The 20,133-nt window shown below is 44.7% G+C and overlaps 1 pseudogene; it reads right to left on the reverse strand.

Moving 5' to 3' along the window:
• Window positions 1-1,784: 1,784 nt before the first annotated feature.
• Window positions 1,785-20,133, reverse strand: part of LOC112070381 (serpin H1-like) — an 83,411-nt pseudogene continuing 65,062 nt past the window's right edge.

A 20,133-nucleotide genomic window follows, 5' to 3' on the forward strand; every position in this document is an offset into this window, starting at 1 on the left:
AGGACGTATTTCCCTTTGCTTGTTTTGGAGCCTTTGGGACGGGAAGTTTGTTGGGTAAGTGTAGCAGCCATAGAGAGCCAAGGGGGCTAAGGGTCCTTCTAGGCCCTCATTATCAGTTTGCAATTTGTCTAGACTCAAAGCTCACTATCTTGATGTGTGTTCTAGCCTCTAAAGCTAGTTTCATAGACCTCTGAAGCTCCAGACTAGCCAATCTAGTTTAGTGTGAGGATGATTCATTAGATTTTTTTTTTTAACGCAGCACTCTGTCTATATCACTGCTGCCTGCTGTCAACAGTTGTTGTTGTCTCAACTCAATTGGCAACAATTGCCTATGTGCCCTCAATTAACTGCTCTATCAGTGCTAAATGCAGGTGTGGGGATTGAGAAATGCAACGCAAAATTGAAAAATAACAGATTTGTTGACATGGAAAATGAGGAGCTGTCTCGCTGAAGCGTTGGGGGATGAAAGGCTAACAATATGCAGTGCAGCAATGTTTCATGCTATAAAAAAAAAACGAAAAACGGCCCACTCAATTGCATGCAACATAGCCATCTCTTAGCAGTTGATAGTTTTCCTTCACACACACCCTGCACTATTGTGATACATCGAAAAGAAATACGAATTCATATAACACTGACGTTGACATCAATAGTCCATAATAAAATGAGCTACATTAAAGTTAACTGGTTGGTCTCCAGAGATTGGTTACAACTTTGTGACACAATGCTAAATCCCTGGCCTCCATTGGTCCCGATGGAATTAAAAGGTTAAAAGGTTCCTGGTCCCACTGTGTTGTTGACAGCAGTTCTGGCTCATTAGAGACATTAACATTAAGCCAGGCCCATCAATAACCACTTGGCTGAGCGATCACTCTTCTCAGAACACACAAGGACACACACACACACACACACACACACAGGAGCACACAATCATATCTATCACACACTGACACACAACAATCGTTCCTCCAGTAGACGCCCAGGGGACCAGGGGAGGGGGTGCCTCTAGCCAGCTTATCTGGCCCACAGAGAGCACCCTTCATCTGCCCGCCACGCCACCTGGTCTGCCTACCTCCGCCTGTCTCCTGGAATGACTCAGGGTGTTTCAGTGTCTCCGTCTGTGATTGTTAGAGTCCTGTTGTTGTTAAAGTCTGTCAACTGGTGCCGGATCGGTTTGTCAGAATGTCAGCTTGTTTGTCAGTTTGTTACTGTGGACTCTCTCACCAGTGACAAGAGAGGACCAAGTGTGTGTGTGTGTGTTGTGTGTGTGTGTGTGTTGTGTGTGTGTGTGTGTGTGTGTGTGTGTGTGTGTGTGTGTGTGTGGTGTGTGTGTGTGTGTGTGTGTGTGTGTGTGTGTGTGCCTCTGTCTGTCTGTCTGTCTGTCTGTCTGTCTGTGTGTACCAGTCTCTCTGACTTAGTATTTTCAGGTATTCTGTTCCATTACTATCATTCATGTGTGCCGTAAGAGGGGGTGTTATTCGTCAGTGTAAAGACGTGACAGCCAGCTAGTCGCAGCCTGATAATGTGTCACAGTGAGTGGCAGTGCCAGTCTCAATGGGCCAGTCAGTCAGCCTACAAAACACAATGTCTAACTGTCTGATAGTCGGCTGGGTTTTGTGAATGTGTGTCAGAGAGAGAGCCGAGAGAGAGAGAGAGAGAGAGAGAGAGAGAGGGGCAGATTGTCAGTCCCAACTGCAACAGCATGTGTGTCTGTGAGTGCAGCGAGAGAAAGAGATTCTGAGTCTGAGGGGCCAATAATTGTCATGTAGTCTCCGGAGGTCCCACTACAGCTCATCATGCAGGGCGGGCCCCCAAGCCTGGTCCAGGGCCCCCATCAGTAGCAGGGCCCCTGTAGTGTTGTCCCTCACCAGGACCATGAGGGAGTGGTCGGCGTAGAACAGCTTGGGCTTCTCCACCTTCTCGTCCCCCAGTTCGGTCGCTCCCTCCCCAGCCTCAGAGCCCAGCTCCAGGGAGGCCCAGTGAAGGACAGCCCCTAGATGGAGCCCTTTCCCCTCTCTATGGCCCTAGGCCACAGAGGCCCCAGAGAAATCAGCGGCCTTCTGGTCCCAGGCTTCGGTCAGGCCCAGTGTAGACAGCTGTTTCTGTGTTCAACATAAACCAGAGAGAAAGACAATCAGTACTTTGGACATGGACTGACACAAAACTCAATTAAATTCCCCAACTACAACCTCCTAACTCTCCTCGAGAACATGTCCCGCGTCAGGAGACACCATCTCAGGGCGTCTGCTTCCCTCGCTGCTTAATTATGCAAGCAAAGTCCAAACAATGTGGAGTGGAAGCAGATTTAAAAATGTCATGATGCAATGACATACGGCGAGCGAGGAAAAGAAACCCTGCCATCTTCCAAAGTCGCAAATCGTCAAAACAAATATAAACAAAACAAACAAAATGTACAGTCTATCAAAACCAAAATATTTTCTCCCAAATTCAATCAAACGCTGACGGATGACCTTGTTGCGACGTGTCGGTACAAACGCGATGTCTGGAGCTGCCGTGTGTGTGTATCGTAGAGGCGGGCAGGGAAGTGTCCCATGAATAATGTACGAAKGATGGTTCTATGACTCGTGACCTCACCATGCAGCCACCTCCTTTGTTGTGCCTTTCATATGAATTCCAACAGGAAGATGCAGCATCGTCACGGTGACAGCTAGTTTTTACTTCCACACGCAGAACAGAGGACCACTCACACGCCATATGACAGGCTACCACAGAGGGTAGCAGGGGGAGGGAGGGTAGGTCGAGGGGAGGCAGAGGTGCGTAGGGGGGAGAAAGAGGGCAGGGAGGGGGTACAACCCGAGGGAGGTCGAGGGCGAGGACGGAGAAGTGAGTGAGGATGCTGTTTTCGTGCATTCTGGGTAGCCTGTTGTGAACACGACCACCTTTGCTGAAAATGATTCGCAATCTAATCTTTTCCCATCTGACAGTTCACTATACGAACCACAGACAATTTGATATTATTCACATAAAGCAAAACATTTATACCAGACTTTTAGCAGTTAGGTTTTGAAAGTGATTTTCATGCCTCCATGAGACTCAATAGAAAGGAGACTGTTCTATAGAAAGTAGACGTAGCAGTAAGAGAGGGCTAGTTATTCATAGGACAGGGACCTTGTCAGTTTGTGTCACCTGCTTTAACGTGGACAACTGGATCCACTGCTTCCATTTAACACGATGCGTGTCCCTGTTCTGTTCCCCCCCTCCTGTGCTCTCACGGCCTGTCCACACACACGTACACACACACAGACGCACACACACYTCCCAATCTGTCTGCTTGAGGTCATGGTCAACATGCCCTTGAGACGGACAGTGAGAGAGTCCCTGTTTTTCTGCTCACCACCCCCTGCTCTCTAATGCACTTCTATTGTCCTCATCTATTATTCGTCCCTTCTTCTCCTCTCTTCCGCCCTCCACCACTTCATCACTGTCTCTCGCCGCCGCTCTGCCACCTCTGTGGCATCCACATCCCTCATCCACATCCCTCATCTGCCCCTCCTGCCTCTATTTTATCCTGCTCTGTCTTGCTCCCTCCATTTGTCACTCACTCTTTTTCCCTTTCTTAGGTCATCCTTTTCTTTTTGGACGTTCGCTCCCTTGTTTACATCGCTCTCCCTCCCTCTCTTTCGCCATCGGCAATCATTCCAAGGTTCTCTGGTGCCTTATCTTCCAGTTAACAGAAATAGACTTAAAACTAGTGAATAACCACACTTCTAGGAAGACAAATGTTCTACACACCACGGTTAACAGCCTGAAGAAAGGGAGAATTCTCCTAGACGTATCCCAGATCTGTTTGTACTGTCTTGCCTACTCCTATGGTTATTGTCACCCATTGGCAATACAGATTTAGGATCAGGTTACCTCTCCTCCTGCTCCTTAAATAACTGCATGTAAAGTTCTCTCTTTTAAGAGGAGGATGTCAGTTAGTCCCTGTTGGCCTGACCGTAAACAGCCTGTTTCCACGGCAGCAGCTAACATGGGCACCGTGTCTCACCACTGTCGTACTGACACCAGAAATTACAGTCACACAGTGACATTAGCAGGCAACTTCATGTGACTCCCATATAAATAGACCACCMCTTTCTCTTGTCTCTTCATCTCTCCCTCCCTCCCTCATCAACCGCTCCCTCCATCCAGCGGAGAGCCTAAGCTCATTCCGGTGGAAGACAAAAGCTCAGAGGGGCTCTGTCTGTTGTTAATGTTTAAACTGTAAGCGTGGCTGTCGCACTGTGGTACGGCGGTACGGGCGACACTGGTTCCCTAGGGCCAGGGCAGGGCTCCAGCAGGCATGCGATGGGGAGATGTAGGGCACTACAGCAGAAATGTGGCCTTCTGGGAGCTCTGTTGAACTATATCTATGAGATGTCTCCACAGCCATTGTTTTCTGGTGTGTGTGTATGTGTGTGTGTGTGTGTGTGCATATCATTGTCCATTGAGATCTGCTTTCGCCAAGCTATTAGAAGACAATTTATGCTAAAGGCATTGTCAGTACCCGTTCACTATGCAGGATGGGCTCCCCCTGACTCCGTTTCCTCCTTATCCCAGAGCTCTCACTTCGCCTTCAGCGCTGTCTGAGTCTTGGAAGCGTGGCAACTCTCTTGTGTGGTGTGCTCGGTATCCAAATTAATTAGTCGGACGATTGAGGAGAGTAAGTGGCTGCTGGATGAGCCTTTGGATGACAGAGTTGAGAGGCGAGGAGCGGGGCGAGTCAGGCCTGGGAGGGCGAGGAAATGAGGGGAGTCGGATGCAGCTGTAAAGGGCCATAGTCTTCTCTCTGCTGGTATTTAAAGAGATGGAGAGGGATAGAGAGGGCTCGATGGGCCCCATGTGATAGAGAGTGACAGATGAAGAGAGGACGAGGCACGATAGAAAGAGAGATACGGGGGTTAAGGAGGAGACCGTGAGCGGAGGGATGGTTGTTCTAACAGCCACTCATCTCTTGCCTGACTCTGCTTGCACAGCATCAGTTGCTATGGGACTAGCCTGATTTAACAAAGGGTAAATAAATAAACATACACTCAGCTCACGCTTTCATTTCCCCCTTTCTCCCATTTCTCCCCTCTCTATCCTTCACTCCTCTGGCATATTCTACCTCTCCTTTATGTCTTTCTCCCTCTGTTCGCTTCTCTTTCTTCAGCCAACCTTGCTTTATAATTCATCGGAGGGATGCACAATCTCCCATCATGCTTAACAGCATAAACAACAATCTAATTAAAAATATAAAACAAAAAGGGTTGCATAATGCATGGACGAGAGCGGTGCAACACACACACACACACACATGCGTGTCCTGCGTTTTGGACGTCTGTAGTGGCGGAGCACGTGGGAATACAGAAGTTATAGAACGCGTGTGTGTGTGTCATTGTCAGGAGTGGCTCAGCCCACAGAGACACATGTTTAATTCAACCCTATAAAGAAAGTCAAAGCTCACCTCAGGACACCCTCTTGAAAGCCTCAAAGCTCCTCTCACTCTTAATCAGCAGCCCCCTCCCTCCCTCCCTCCCTCCATCCGCCACTTATGTCTTATTTACATGGCCCTCTACCTCTCCTCACTCCTCTCCTCCGCTCTGTCGATACCTTCTCTTATTCATCCTTCCCTCTCATCCCTCCATACCTGGCCTCCATCCCCTCGTTCATTTACATTGCCCTCTATACCTCTCCTCTACCTCTCCTCTCCTACACTCCTCTGTCGATACCTTCATTTATTCATCAGGAGAGGGGTGGTAGGGTTGGGGGGAAATATATGATAAAAAATAAGGGATTTTAGAAATGATGCAAACAGTTATTTTGATAGAAACCCCAATCTATCTGCAGTATTAAAGCTGATATACACCTTCAAATAAAAATACAACGATTTAAAACTAAATTCATCCCTCTCTCTCATCCCTCCACCACCTTGTTCGTTTACATGGCCCTCTACATCTCCTCTACCTCTCCTCCGCTCTCTCAATACCTTCTGGGTAAATTCATTTGAATTCAGTCACTTTTTCAACAGCATCCCTTTTGAATTAAACAAAACTTTCCGTACATGTTTTCATCACTGGACATATAAACGGTTGCGTTTTAAAAGCTTACAGTGTGGTCAAACTATTTTCTTATTTCTTGAAAAAAAGTTTTAAAATATATATATATATATATTTAGTTTAGTTTATTAATTCGACCATTTAAAAAAACAAGCACACATAAAACTTAAAAGCCATACATGCACATGAATAAAATCATCGAGGATAACACACAATAAAGTCTGGGACTTATTTCCATTGTGGTCCTCTTGAGACAAGATGGCTATACAAGATCAAACACAGTATGGCAGTGAAATAATTAAACAAAAACAGAGAAGAAGAACATTTATCTCATCATTCCAGTTACATCATAGGGGCACAGAAGACATCAAACATATTTTTACTTTATTTTTAAAGCTGTCCAGAGAGGACGTTGTTTTTATAGGCAGAGGCAACTCATTCCATTCTGAGGCTCCAGTATACAAGAAAGTACCTTTCCCAGCATTACTCCTGAACCTGTATAAGCACACATCAGCAACACCTGATCTGGTGCTGTGATTGTGTGCATCCCTAACACAAGGAAAGTAATCACTTAAATATCTGGGCGCAGGACCATAAATACTCCTGTAAACCAAACCTAGTCTAATCTGGGACACCCTAGCCTCAACAGGCAGCCAGTTTAGTTCCTGAAAGCAGCTCCTGCCTATGTGAGTACGTGGACTCACCTTCAATACTACCCTGATCAACTTATTCTGGGCTACCTGGAGCTTCCCCTTCATAAGTTTAGATAAGCCCCCAAACCAGGAAGTACTAGCATAGTCAAAATGGCATTGAATGAGGACAGTAGCTAGCACTTTCATGGAGTCCTTATCAAGCAGCTTGGACTTTCTAGCCAAAAACTTAGTCCTGGCATTAACCTTCCCTAGCACCTTATTGGCCATGCTCACACCTCCCAAGCTTCCATCAAGGATACATCCCAAGTAGCTAACAGAGGTTTTAGTAGTCAGCACCTCACCCCCTAACCCCACTCTGATTTCAGACAACCTACACAATTTAGGTCTGGATCCAAAAATAATTGCTTCAGTTTTCCCTAAGTGCAGAGATAGCTTATTATCTCCAAGCCATATGCTAATGTTAGTAAGCTCTGTGCTAAGTATGCTCTCCAACATAGTTTWACTTTTGTGAGACACCAGAAGTGTAGAGTCATCCGCATAAAAAAAAGACGGCAAGAACAAGCATCTTTCATATCATTAATATACAATAAAAACAGCAGAGGCCCAAGCACGCTCCCCTGCGGAATGCCACAACTCATTGGTTTTGCCTGAGACAGTGAACCATTCATCTCTACCACTTGCTCCCTACCTGACAAGTAGGACTTTACCCAGCCTAGAGGGATACTGCTTAACCCCAGTGCCTCCAGTTTGGAGATTAGGAGACAGTGGTTAACTGTATCAAAGGCCTTCTGTAGGTCAAGCAGTACCATTCCACACAGATCTCCCTCATCAATCTCTTTCCTGATGAAGTCAGTCAAGTAAAGTAGACATGAATCAGTGGAGTATGTTTTTCTAAAACCCGACTGAAAATCATACATTAGACCCTGTTTGTTAACATATTCATACATTTGCTCATGTACAATTCTCTCCAGGATCTTTGATGTTACACAGAGGATAGATACAGGCCTATAATTCCCAGGGTCAGACTTTATCCCCTTCTTATACAGAGGTATAACTTTAGCTTGTTTCATGTCCCTGGGAAAGGTGCCTTGTTCAAGAGAGAGATTAACAATATGCGTAATACAAGGGCCAATTTGCTCAGCAGAATCTATTAGAAACCTTGCAGGAATATTATCCAGGCCTGTGGATTTGGAGCATTTAAGCTCTGCCAGCATACTGACTGTTTTGGCTGTTGCTACTTTTGCAAAAGAAAAGGAGTTTGGCTGAACCCCTAACTCTACATAATACTTCTTGACTTGGTTGCTTCCATACAAACCAGAACTGGTGGGCAGCTTGCTAACCAGCTTGCTGGCAACAGAAGTAAAAAAAAAGAGTTGAATTCATTGGCAACCTCTGCTTTTTCATATACCATCTCCCCTTTGATGTTAAGTCCAATACTGTTTAGTTTGTTTTTGGTGGTACTACTACCAAAATTTGTTTAAACCTTAACCTTATATTTGTTTAAACCTTAACGTCAATTATCACAAAACGAGTCAACTCAGATGTATTTTTATAGTCGCATATGTTGTAGATTAGACCCTATTTCACATCATCTGCGGTTTTAGTGTTGCACTGCCATCAGCTGAGACACAACATGCTCTTGAAAACACTGCGGGTGTCATTAAATTCATAGGGGAAAAAACACAATTTAACTGGTATACCAGTGACATTTCAATTCAATTCAAATTAGAACTTCAAATTACTTCCACAAAGATGACTGCCTGTCCACCCACCATCGAATATCAACTGCAATGGTCATGTCTATTCTATTACCTGTATTTTCTAGGATTTCAACAGGTTTCCTATGGAGGATTGACAGTGTCATTTAAAACAGATCTTCCCATTCAAGTCAACATTCTCTGATGTGTAGACCTCCGGCCATCTTTGTGGTACCATTTGAAAGTTGAAAATGACATTTTATTCAAATGTTAGTACACGTATGAGCCTAAACATGACACCCACCCTGTATTTACCACCATGTTGTGTCTCGACCGATGGCGCGCACAACACAAAAACGTTTGATGGTGTAAAATAGGGTGTAAGCTACAACATACAGTACCATTCAAAAGTGTAGACAAACCTACTCATTCAAGGGTTTTACTTTTTTTAAATTGCACACTCTTGGCATTCTCTCAACTAGCTTCACCTGGAATGCTTTTCCAATAGTCTTGTAGGAGTTTCCACATATGCTGAGCACTTGTTGGGTAGTTTTCCTTCACTCTGCGGTGAATTGGGTTGAGGTCGGGTGATTGTGGATGCCAGGTCATCTGATGCAGCACTCCATCACTCTCCTTCTTGGTAAAATAGCCCTTACACAGCCTGGAGGTGTGTTGGGTCATTGTCCTGTTGAAAAACAAATGATAGTCCCACTAAGCGCAAACCAGATGGGATGGCGTATCGCTGCAGAATGCTGTGGTAGCCATGCTGGTTAAGTGTGCCTTGATTTCTAAATAAATCACAGACAGTGTCACCAGGAAAGCACCCCCACACTATCACACCTCCTCCTCCTCACGGTGGGAACCACACATGCAGAGATCATCAGTTCACCTACTCTGCATCTCACAAAGACATGGCAGTTGGAACCAAAAATCTCAAATTTGGACTCATCAGTCCAAAGGACCGATTTCCACCGGTCTAATGTCCATTGCTCATGTTTCTTGGCCCAAGCAAGTCTCTTCTTCTTATTGATGTCCTTTAGTAGTGGTTTCTTTGCAGCAATTCGACCATGAAGACCTGATTCATGCAGTCATCTCTGAACAGTTGATGTTGAGATGTGTCTGTTACTTGAACTCTGTGAAGCATTTATTTGGGCTGCAATCTGAGGTGCAGTGAACTCTAATGAAATTGTCCTCTGCAGCAGAGGTAACTCTGGGTCTTCCTTTGCTGTGGCGGTCCTCATGAGAGCCAGTTTCATCATAGCGCTTGATGGTTTTTGCGACTGCACTCGAAGAAAGTTTCAAAGTTCTTGACATTTTCCGGATTGACTGACCTTCATGTCTTAAAGTAATGATGGACTGTCGTTTCTGTTTGCTTATTTAAGCTGTTCTTGCCATAATATGGACTTGGTATTGTACCAAATAGGGCTATCTTCTGTATACCACCCTTAACTTGTCACAAAACAACTGATTGGCTCAAACGCATTAAGAAGGAAAGAAATTCCACAAATTGACTTTGAACAAGGCACACCTGTTAATTGAAATACATTCCAGGTGACTACCTCATGAAGCTGGTTGAGAGAATGCCATGAGTGTGCAAAGCTGTCATCAAGGTAAAGGGTGGCTACTGTGAAGAATCTCAAATCAAAAATATATTTTGATTTGTTTAACACTCTTGGTTACTACATGATTCCATATGTGTTATTTCATAGTTTTGATATCTTCACTATTACTCTTCAATGCAGAAAATTGTAAAAATAAAGAAAAACCCTAGAAAAACCCTAGAATGAGTAGGTGTGTCCAAACTGGTACTGGTACTGACTGGTACTGTATGTGGATATGGAAAAAAAATCGGAGTTTACATGTTTTTATATAATTGGCGTATTTGGTCAAATAAATGCATGTTTTTTATTACAAAACATTTTTTTCAGAAATTCTAAAATAGTTTGACAACCCTGTTTGTACGGTTTTAAATTATTTAAATCTCAACCTTTTATCTTTTCCAGTGATAAGGATATAGATGTCTCATGGTATGATGGAGTATGCAAAATGGGTCAACTTTGAGCACCTTTATCTCTGGAATGCTTTGGCAAAGTCACTTTCCGAGCTCTTCTACAAATATGTATGGAAGGTTTCGTTCAAATCAAAAGGGGTTCTGTCAAAAAGTGATTGAATTCAAATGAATTTACTCTTATTCATCCCTCCATCTCTCAACCATCCATCCCCTCTGTTCCAGGCCAACATTACAGCGTTTAAGCGGCTAATGAAAAACCTTGGACTTTTATTGAGGCATTTGAGGCGGTAGCAGCAGAAATGAAATCCACCTAATTCATTAATATGGATTAATGCTTAGCCTATGATAAAAGGTACAGGGCCCCATGGTTGTGATCCTGTACACAGCGAACTGTGGCTCTGTGAAAGGTGACCTCATTAGACATGACTGAGCTCTCCTATGTCTCCAGCTTACTCATACGTCTTCACTGTGGAACTGGAAACCAGACCGGTACTCTGGCGTGTGTGTTTATTTGTGTGCGTACGCCAACGACCTCCAACCTCATTAAAGAGGGCCAGGCTCTCTGTCTCTCTCTCTCTCCACTGTGCCATGGCTCCTCCATCCCAGCCTGCCCTTCACCAGAGAAGAGAGCGAACGAGTGAACCGAAGGTTATTTTTAGTAGCTTCCGCGTTCCACCCTGTCCCCCAGCTCTCGACCCAGCGCCCCTCCCTCCACTCCATCCCTCCCTCCCTCCTCTACCTCCTACCCCCTCGTCTGCTGAATGTCACTCCTATTTAGGTCAGCAGGACCACTGAACGATGCCACATTAGTACACATGTAATGTGATGGGAGCCACGACTGGGACAGAATTAGGAGGACTCAAGAGTCTTAACAGAGATCAAGAGTAAAGGATGACTACACAGGCTGGGGATGGGATGATGGGCCAGAAATAATCATAAATGAGTCAGGAGAAGAGTTGTGTGTGTGTGTATTTGTGTCTCCGTGCGTGTGTATGGCGCAATAGGGTTGAATGGTTAGTCATTGCCAGAATCCCCTCTCGTGCCAAGCGTCTAGGTTCTCCTCCAATAACGATGTACAGAGAACGCTAGAACATCGAGCTTAGGCTACGAGTCTAATGACAGAATGGCAGCGAGCGAATCAGCTCTCGGAGTCTGATCGTCGGAAGAAAACTTTTGTCGGTTCCAGATGTTCTACCTCTCCTTCCTCTCCTCCCTCATCCCCCTCTCCGTATTCGGAGCTGTCCTGACTTCTGACAGGCAGAGAGGTAAACAGTATAAACGTGGTGTAATGAGCAATATTTGCTCAGCCCAATTGAAGGAGTAGTGAGCTTGAGAGAGAAACAGAGAGAGAGAGAGAGACAGAGACAGAGACAGAGTGATAGAGAGAGAGAGAGAGAGAGAGAGAGAGTGATAGAGGGAGAGGCTCTTAGAGCGTTCACAGTCAGTCCACTGACACTCCTATCAGATCACAGCAAAATCACACTAGTTGAACAGAGCTATGTTCAGTCATGAGGCATCAAAGCCAAAGGAACTGAATAATATTATGAAATGGTATAGATGGAAGGAAGGGAGTGTGGAAATCTACCAAAAAACTATGAGGCAACAACAAATGCAATCCCTTCTAGACAATTTCCTGGACAAAATATTTCACTGTAATAGTGAAGGTGGTAACTTAGCAGTAGAAAACCTTAACAATATATTTGTTAAGACTAACCACTTCTGGGAAAATTGGAAAACACTAAACAAACAACAACACAAAGAATTATCTATTCAAAATGGAGATGCATGGATAAACCACTTCTCCAATCTTTTTGGCTCTATAACAAATAACAAACAGCAAAAACATATACACGATCAAATACAAATCTTAGAATCAACTATTAAAGACTATCAGAACCCACTGGATTCTCCAATTACCTTGAGTGAGCTATAGGACAAAATACAAACCCTCAGTCCAACCCAAAAAGGCCTGTGCAGTTGATGGTATCCGAAATGAAATTATAAAATATATGACCACAAATTCCAAGTGGCTATACTTAAACTCTTTAACATCATCCTCAGCTCTGGCATATTCCCCAATATTTGGAATCAATGACTGATCGCCCCAATCCACAAATGTGGAGACAAATTTGACCCCAATAACTACCATGGGATATACGTCAACAGCAACCTTGGGAAAATCATCTGCATTTTCATTAACAGCAGACTTGTACATTTCCTCAGTGAAAACTATGTACTGAGCAAATGTCAAATTGGCTTTTTACCAAAATACCGTACAACAGACCACAAATTCGCCCTGCACACCCTAATTGACAACCAAACCAACCAAAACAAAGGCAAAGTCTTCTCATGCTTTGTTGTTTAAAAAAAGTTTTAGACTCAATTTGGCATTAGAGCCTGCTATACAAATTGATGGAAAGTGGTGTTGTGGGAAAAACATACGACATTATAAAATCCATGTACACAAACAACAAGTGTGCAGTTAAAATAGGTTAAAAAAACACACACACATTTCTTCCCACAGGCCCGTGGGGTGAGACAGGGATGCAGCATAAGCCCCACCCTCGTCAACATATATATCAACGAATTGGCGAGGGCACTAGAAAGGTCTGCAGCACCCGGCTTCATCCTACTAGAATCTGAAGTCAAATGTCTACTGTTTTCTGATGATCTGGTGCTTCTGTCCACAACCAAGGAGAGCCTACAGCAACACCTAGATCTTCTGCACAGATTCTGTCGGACCTGGGCCCTGACAGTAAATCTCAGTAAGACAAAAATAATGGTGTACCAAAAAAGGTCCAGTTACCAGGACCACGAATACAAATTCCATCTAGAGCACACAAAAAACTATACATACCTTGTCCTAAACATCAGGGCCACAGGTAACTTCCAAAAAGCTGTGAACGAGCCGAGAGACAAGCCAAGAAGGGCCTTCTAAGCCATCAAAAGGAACATAAAATTTGACATAATAATTGTTATCAGGCAAAAAATACTTGAATCGATTATAGAACCCATTGCCCTTTATGGTTGTGAGGTCTGAGGTCCGCTCACCTACCAAGAATTCACAAAATGGGACAAACACCAAATTGAGACTCTGCATGCAGAATTCTGTCAAAATATCCCCAGTGTACAATGTAAAACACCAAATAATGCATGCACAGCACAATTAGGCAGATACCCACTAATTATCAAAATCCAGAAAAGACACGTTAAATTCTACAACCACCTAAAAGGAAGCGATTCCCAAACCTTCCATAACAAAGCCATCACCTACAGAGAAATTAACCTGGAGAAGAGCCCCCTAAGCAAGCTGGTCCTGGGGCTCTGTTCACAAACACAAACAGACCCCACAGAACCTCAGGACAGCAACAAATTTAGACCCAACTAAATCATGAGAAAACAAAAAGATAATTACTTAACACATTGGAAAGAATTAACAAAAAAACAGAGCAACTAGAATGCTATTTGGCCCTAAACAGAGAGTATACAGTGGCAGAATACCTGACCACTGTGACTGACCCAAAACTAAGGAAATCTTTGACTATGTACAGACTCAGTGAGTATTGCTATTGAGAAAGGCAGCCGTAGGCAGACCTGGCTCTCAAGAAAAGACAGGCTATGTGCACACTGCCCACAAAATGAGGTGGAAACTGAGCTGCACTTCCTAACCTCCTGCCAAATGTATGACCATATTAGAGACACATATTTACCTCAGATTACACAGACCCACAAAGAATTCGAAAAAAAATCTAATTTTTGTTCTCATTTTGGCTGTGTGCCTTCACAGCAGCAATATTTGTGACTTGTTGCCACAAGAAAAGGGCAACCATTGAACAAACACCATTGTAAATATAAAACCATATTTTATGTGTTATTTATTTTTAACTTCTGTACTTTAACTATTTGCATATAATATGACAATTGAAATGTCTTTATTCTTTTGATACTTTTGTGAGTGTAATGTTTACTGTTAATTTTGATTGTTTAGTTCACTTTTGCTTTATTATCTACTTCACTTGCTTTGGCAATGCTAACATATGTTCCCATGCCAATAAAGACCTCAATTTAAATTGAAGAGAGACAGAATAGAGAGAGAGAGAGAGTGAGACGAAGAGAGAGAAAGAAAGAGAGAGAGAGAGACAGAGTGAGAGAGAGAGAGAGAGAAAGAGAGAGAGAGAGAAAGAGACAGAAGTGTACGAGAGTATGAGGGAGAAAGAAATGGAATGAACTTTGAATTTGAAATGAGAGAGAGAGAGAAAGAGAGTGAGAGAGAGAGATTAAAGAAAGATAGAGAGACAGAATGAGAGAGAGAAAGAGAGTAGAGAGAGAGACAGCGTGTGAGAGAGCGAGAGAGAAACAAAGAAAGAGAGTGACCACTTCCCGGCGCGAAAAGAGATGCCGCTCGCTTCGCGTTCCTTGGAAAATAGCAGTATTTTGTTTTTGTTATGTGTTATTCTTACATCGGTACCCAGTAATTTAGGTTTCATTACATACAGTCGGAGGAACTACATGAATATACGATTAACGTCAACTCATCATCGTTCCTACCAGGAATATGACTTTCCCGAACGGATCCAGTGTTTGCCTTCCACCCAATACAATGGGATCTGATCCCAGCCGGCGACCCTGTGCGCACGCCGAAAAGGGGCAAACGAGGCCGGTCTCTGTGGTCAGGCTTCGGAGAACGGGCACATCGCGCTCACTCCCTAGCATACTACTCGCCAATGTCCAGTCTCTTGACAATAAAGGTTGATGAAATCCGAGCACGGGTAGCATTCCAGAGAGACATCAGGGATTGGCAACGTGCTCTGCTTCACGGAAACATGCTAACTCAAGGGACCGCTAACCGGAGTCGGTGCAGCCAGCTGTGTTCTTTCATGCATGCGCGCCGACAGAACAAACATCTTTCCGGTAAGAAGAAGGGGCGGGGGGTATGCCTTATGATTAACGAGAAGTGGTGTGATCATCATAACAACACACAGGAACTCAAGTCATTCTGTTCCTGATCTAGAACTCCTCACAATCAAATGTCGACCGCATTATCTACCAAGGAATTCTCTTCAATCATAATCACAGCCGTATATATTCCCCCAAGCAGACACATCGATGGCCCTGAACGAACTTTATCTGCCTCTTTGTAAACTGGAAACCACACACCTGAGGCTGCATTCATCGTTAGCTGGGGATTTTAACAAGGCTATTAAAACAAAACTCCCTAAATTCTATAGCATATCGATTGTGCTACAGAGGCTGGAAAAAACCTAGATCATTGTTATACTAATTTCCGCAACGCATATAAGGCCCTCCCCGCCCTCCTTTCGGAAAAGCTGACCACGACTCCCATTTTGGTTGATTCCAGCCTACAAACAGAAACTCAAACAACAAGCTCCCGCGCTCAGGTTGTTTCACCGCTGGTCGACCAATTGAATCCACGCTTCAAGACTGCTTCGATCACGCGGATTGGATATGTTCGCATGCGTCAACAACAATATTGACGAATATGCTGATTCCGGTGCAGCGAGTTCATTAAGGAAGTGCATTGACGATGTGTACCCACAGCAACGATTAAAACATTCCAAACCAGAAACCGTGGATTGACGGCAGCATTCGCGTGAAACTGAAAGCGGAACACTGGCTTTTAAACCAGGGCAAGGTGACGGAAGCATGACCGAATACAAACAGTGTAGCTATTCCTCCGCAAGGCATCAACAGGCTAAGTCCCAGTACAAGACAAAATCGAGCGCAATTCAACAGCTCAGACACAAGAGGTATGTGGAGGGGTCTACAGTCAATCACGTGATTACAAAAAAGAAAACCAGCCCCTCGCGGACCAGGATGTTTTTCTCTCCCAGACAGCTAAAACACTTTTTTGCCCGCTTTGAGGACAATACAGTGCCACTGACACGGCCCCCTACCAAAACCTGCGGGCTCTCCTTCACTGCAGCGAGGTGAGTAAAACATTTAAACGTGTTAACCCTCGCAAGGTGCAGGCCCAGACGCATTCCCAGCCGTCCTCAGAGCATGCGCAGCCAGCTGGCTGGTGTGTTTACGGACATATTCAATCAAATCCTTATCCCAGTTCTGCTGTTCCCACATGCTTCAAGAGGGCCACCATTGTTCCTGTTCCAAGAAAGCTAAGGTAACTGAGGCTAAACGACTACCGCCCGTAGCACTCACTTCCGTCATCATGAAGTGCTTTGAGAGACTAGTCAAGGACCATATCACTCCACCCTACTGGACACCCTAGACCACTCCAATTTGCTTACCGACCCAATAGGTCACAGACGACGCAATCGCAACCACACTGCACACTGCCCTAACCATCTGGACAAGAGGAATCCCAATGTGAGAATGCTGTTCATCGATTACAGCTCAGCATTTAAACCATAGTACCTCTCCACAACTCGTCATCAAGCTCGAGACCCCTGGGTTCGACCCCGGCCTGTGCACTGGTCCTGGACTTCCTGACGGGCGCGCCCCAGGTGGGTGCGGGTAGGTAACAACATCTCCACCTCCGCTGATCCTCACACCTGGGGCCCAAACAGGGTGCCGTTTTTCTGAGCCCTTCCCTGTATCCCTGTACCCCAGACTGCGGTGGCCATGCACGCCCAACTCAATCATCAAGTTTGGCGGATGACACTACAGTGGGTAAGGCTTTTACCAACAACGACGAGACGGCCTACAGGGAGGAGGTGAGGGCCCTCGGAGTGTGGTGTCAGGAAATAACCTCACACTCAACGTCAACAAAACAAAGGGATGATTGTGGACTTCAGGAAACAGCAGAGGGAAGCACCCCCCTATCCACATCGACGGGTTAGTAGTGGAGAAGGTGGAAAGTTTTAAAAGTTCTCGGTGTACACATCACGGACAAACTGAAATTGGTCCACCCACCACAGACAGCGTTGTGAAGAAGGCGAAGCAGCGCCTCTTCAACCTTCAGGAGGCTGAAGAAATTCGGCTTGTCACCAAAAGCACTCACAAACTTCTACAGATGCACAATCGAGAGCATCCTGTCGGGTGTATCACGCCTGGTACGGCACTGCTCCGCCCACAACCGTAAGGCTCTCCAGAGGGTAGTGAGGTCTGCAGAACGCATCACCAAGGGGCAAAACTACCTGCCCTCACAGGACACCTACACCACCGATGTCACAGGAAGGCATAAAGATCATCAAGGACAACAACCACCCAAGCCACTGCCTGTTCACCGCTATCATCCAGAAGGCGAGGTCAGTACAGGTGCAATCAAAGCAGGGACGGAGAGCTGAAAAACAGCTTTATATCTCAAGGCATCAGACTGTTAAACAGCCACCCTAACATTTAGCGCCGCTGCCACATACTGACTCACTCCAGCCATTTAAAAATGGGAATTGGATGGAAATTATGTAAAAATGTACCACTAGCCACTTTACAATGCCACTTATATAATGTTTAAATACCCTACATTACCATCTCATTATGTATATACTGTACTCTATATCATCTACTGCATCTTGCATCTTTATGTAATTACATGTACCACTAGCCACTTTAAACTATGCCACTTTATGTTTACATACCCTACAGTACTCATCTCATATGTATATACTGGTACTCTATACCATCTACTGCATCTGCCATGCCGTTCTGTACCACCACTCATTCATATATCTTTATGTACATATTCTTTATCCCTTTACACTTGTGTGTGTGTGTGTAAGGTAGTAGTTGTGGAATTGTTAGGTTAGATTACTTGTTGGTTATTACTGCATTGTCGGAACTAGAAGCACAAGCATTTCGCTACACTCGCATTAACATCTGCTAACCATGTGTATGTGACTAATAAAATTTGATTTGATTTGAGAGAGAGCGCACTGAGAGTACGAGGGAGAAAGACAAGGGATCAACTCTAATATACTGTAGGCAATATGTACTGTATTTGCTTAGCGTGAACTCCTAGCCCCTAAGCAAAAAGTACTTGAGTGTGTAGCCTTCTCTGTTGCTTTCCTATCCAAGTAGCCATGGTCCCAGAGGGCTGTTCTGGTCTTTAGTCTAGGTCAGCCTCCCAAATGGCACCCTACCACCTATATAGAGCACTACTTTTGACAAGAGGGCCCTGGTCAAAAGTAGTGCACTGCCCTATAAAGAGAATAGGGAGTCATTTGGGACGCAGCCTCGGACAGCCTCCTCTCCTGAGCGTGTCTGTCAGAGAGCCTGTCCTCTCCACATTAATGTCAAAAGCTTGTTCCTCCCAGCAGAGCTGAGCAGAGGTACATGGCAGCCCCAGTCTGTGGACATCTGATGCTGGTTATGGGTGTGTGTATGTGTGTGTGTATGTGTGTAAAGCTCCTCCATCACGCTGCTACTCTACACCTCTACACTGCAGACGACATGATAGGATCCACTTCTCAGTCCACTCCAGGGGAAATGGTTCTCTCTGTATCTGTTATGTCGAACTAACCTCCCTCTCAATTCAATTCAATTCAATTCAATGGGCTTTTTTGGTCATGTAGTGTATGTGGACACCTGCTCATCGAACATCTCATTCCAAAATCATGGGCATTAATATGGAGTTGGTCCACCCTTTGCTGCTATAACAGCCTCCACTCTTCTGGGAAGGCTTTCCACTAGATGTTGGAACATTGCTGCGGGGACTTTCTTCCATTCAGCCACAAGAGCATTGGTGAGGTTGGGCACTGATGTTGGGCGATTAGGCCTGGCTCGAAGTTGGCGTTCCAATTCATCCCAAAGGTGTTTGATGGGATTGAGGTCAGGTCTCTGTGCAGGCCAGTCAAGTTCTTCCACACCGATCTCAACAAACTATTTCTGTACGGACATGGCTTTGTGCATGCGGGCATTGTCATGCTGAAACAGGACATGTCCTTCCCCAAACTGTTCCCACAAAGAAGGAAGTACAGAATCATCTAGAATGTCATTGTATCCTGTAGCTTCCGATCAACATTTATTTTGCTGACGTTGCGTCCAGAGGCAGTTTGGAACTCGGTAGTGAGAGTTGCAACCGAGGACAGACAATTTTTACGGTTACGCACTTCAGCACTCGGCGGTCCCGTTCTGTGAGCTTGTGTGGCCTACCACTTTGTGGCTAAGCCGTTGTTGATCCTAGACGTTTCCACTTCACAATAACAGCACTTACAGTTGACCTGGGTTGCTCAAGCAGGGCAGAAATTTGACGAACTGACTTGTTTTAAAGACGAAGGTGCCACGTTGAAAGTCACTGAGCTATTCAGTAAGGCTATTCTACTGCCAGTGTTTGTCTATGGAGATTGYATGGCTGTGTGCTTGATTTTATACACCTGTCAGCAACGGGTGTGGCTGAAGTACAATCCAACATTTCTTTTTGATACTGTCGCTTAGCTAACTAAAAAGCAGCATTCCCCAAGAGAGGATGGCTTTCACTTCAGCAGTAATAAATTCATGAACTTCTTTGAGGAAAAGATCATGATCATTAGAAAGCAAATTACGGACTCCTCTTTAAATCTGCGTATTCCTCCAAAGCTCAGCTGTCCTGAGTCTGCACAACTCTGCCAGGACTAGGATCAAGAGAGACACTCAAGTGTTTTAGTACTATATCTCTTGACACAATGATGAAAATAATCATGTCCTCTAACACCTTCAAGCTGCATACTGGACCCTATTCCAACTAAACTATTGAAGAGCTGCTTCCTGTGCTTGGCCCTCCTATGTTGAACATAATAAACGGCTCTATCCACCGGATATGTACAACTCACTAAAAGAGT

Source organism: Salvelinus sp. IW2-2015, unplaced genomic scaffold (assembly GCF_002910315.2).
Source record: "Salvelinus sp. IW2-2015 unplaced genomic scaffold, ASM291031v2 Un_scaffold1307, whole genome shotgun sequence".
Classification (NCBI taxonomy): domain Eukaryota; kingdom Metazoa; phylum Chordata; class Actinopteri; order Salmoniformes; family Salmonidae; genus Salvelinus; species Salvelinus sp. IW2-2015.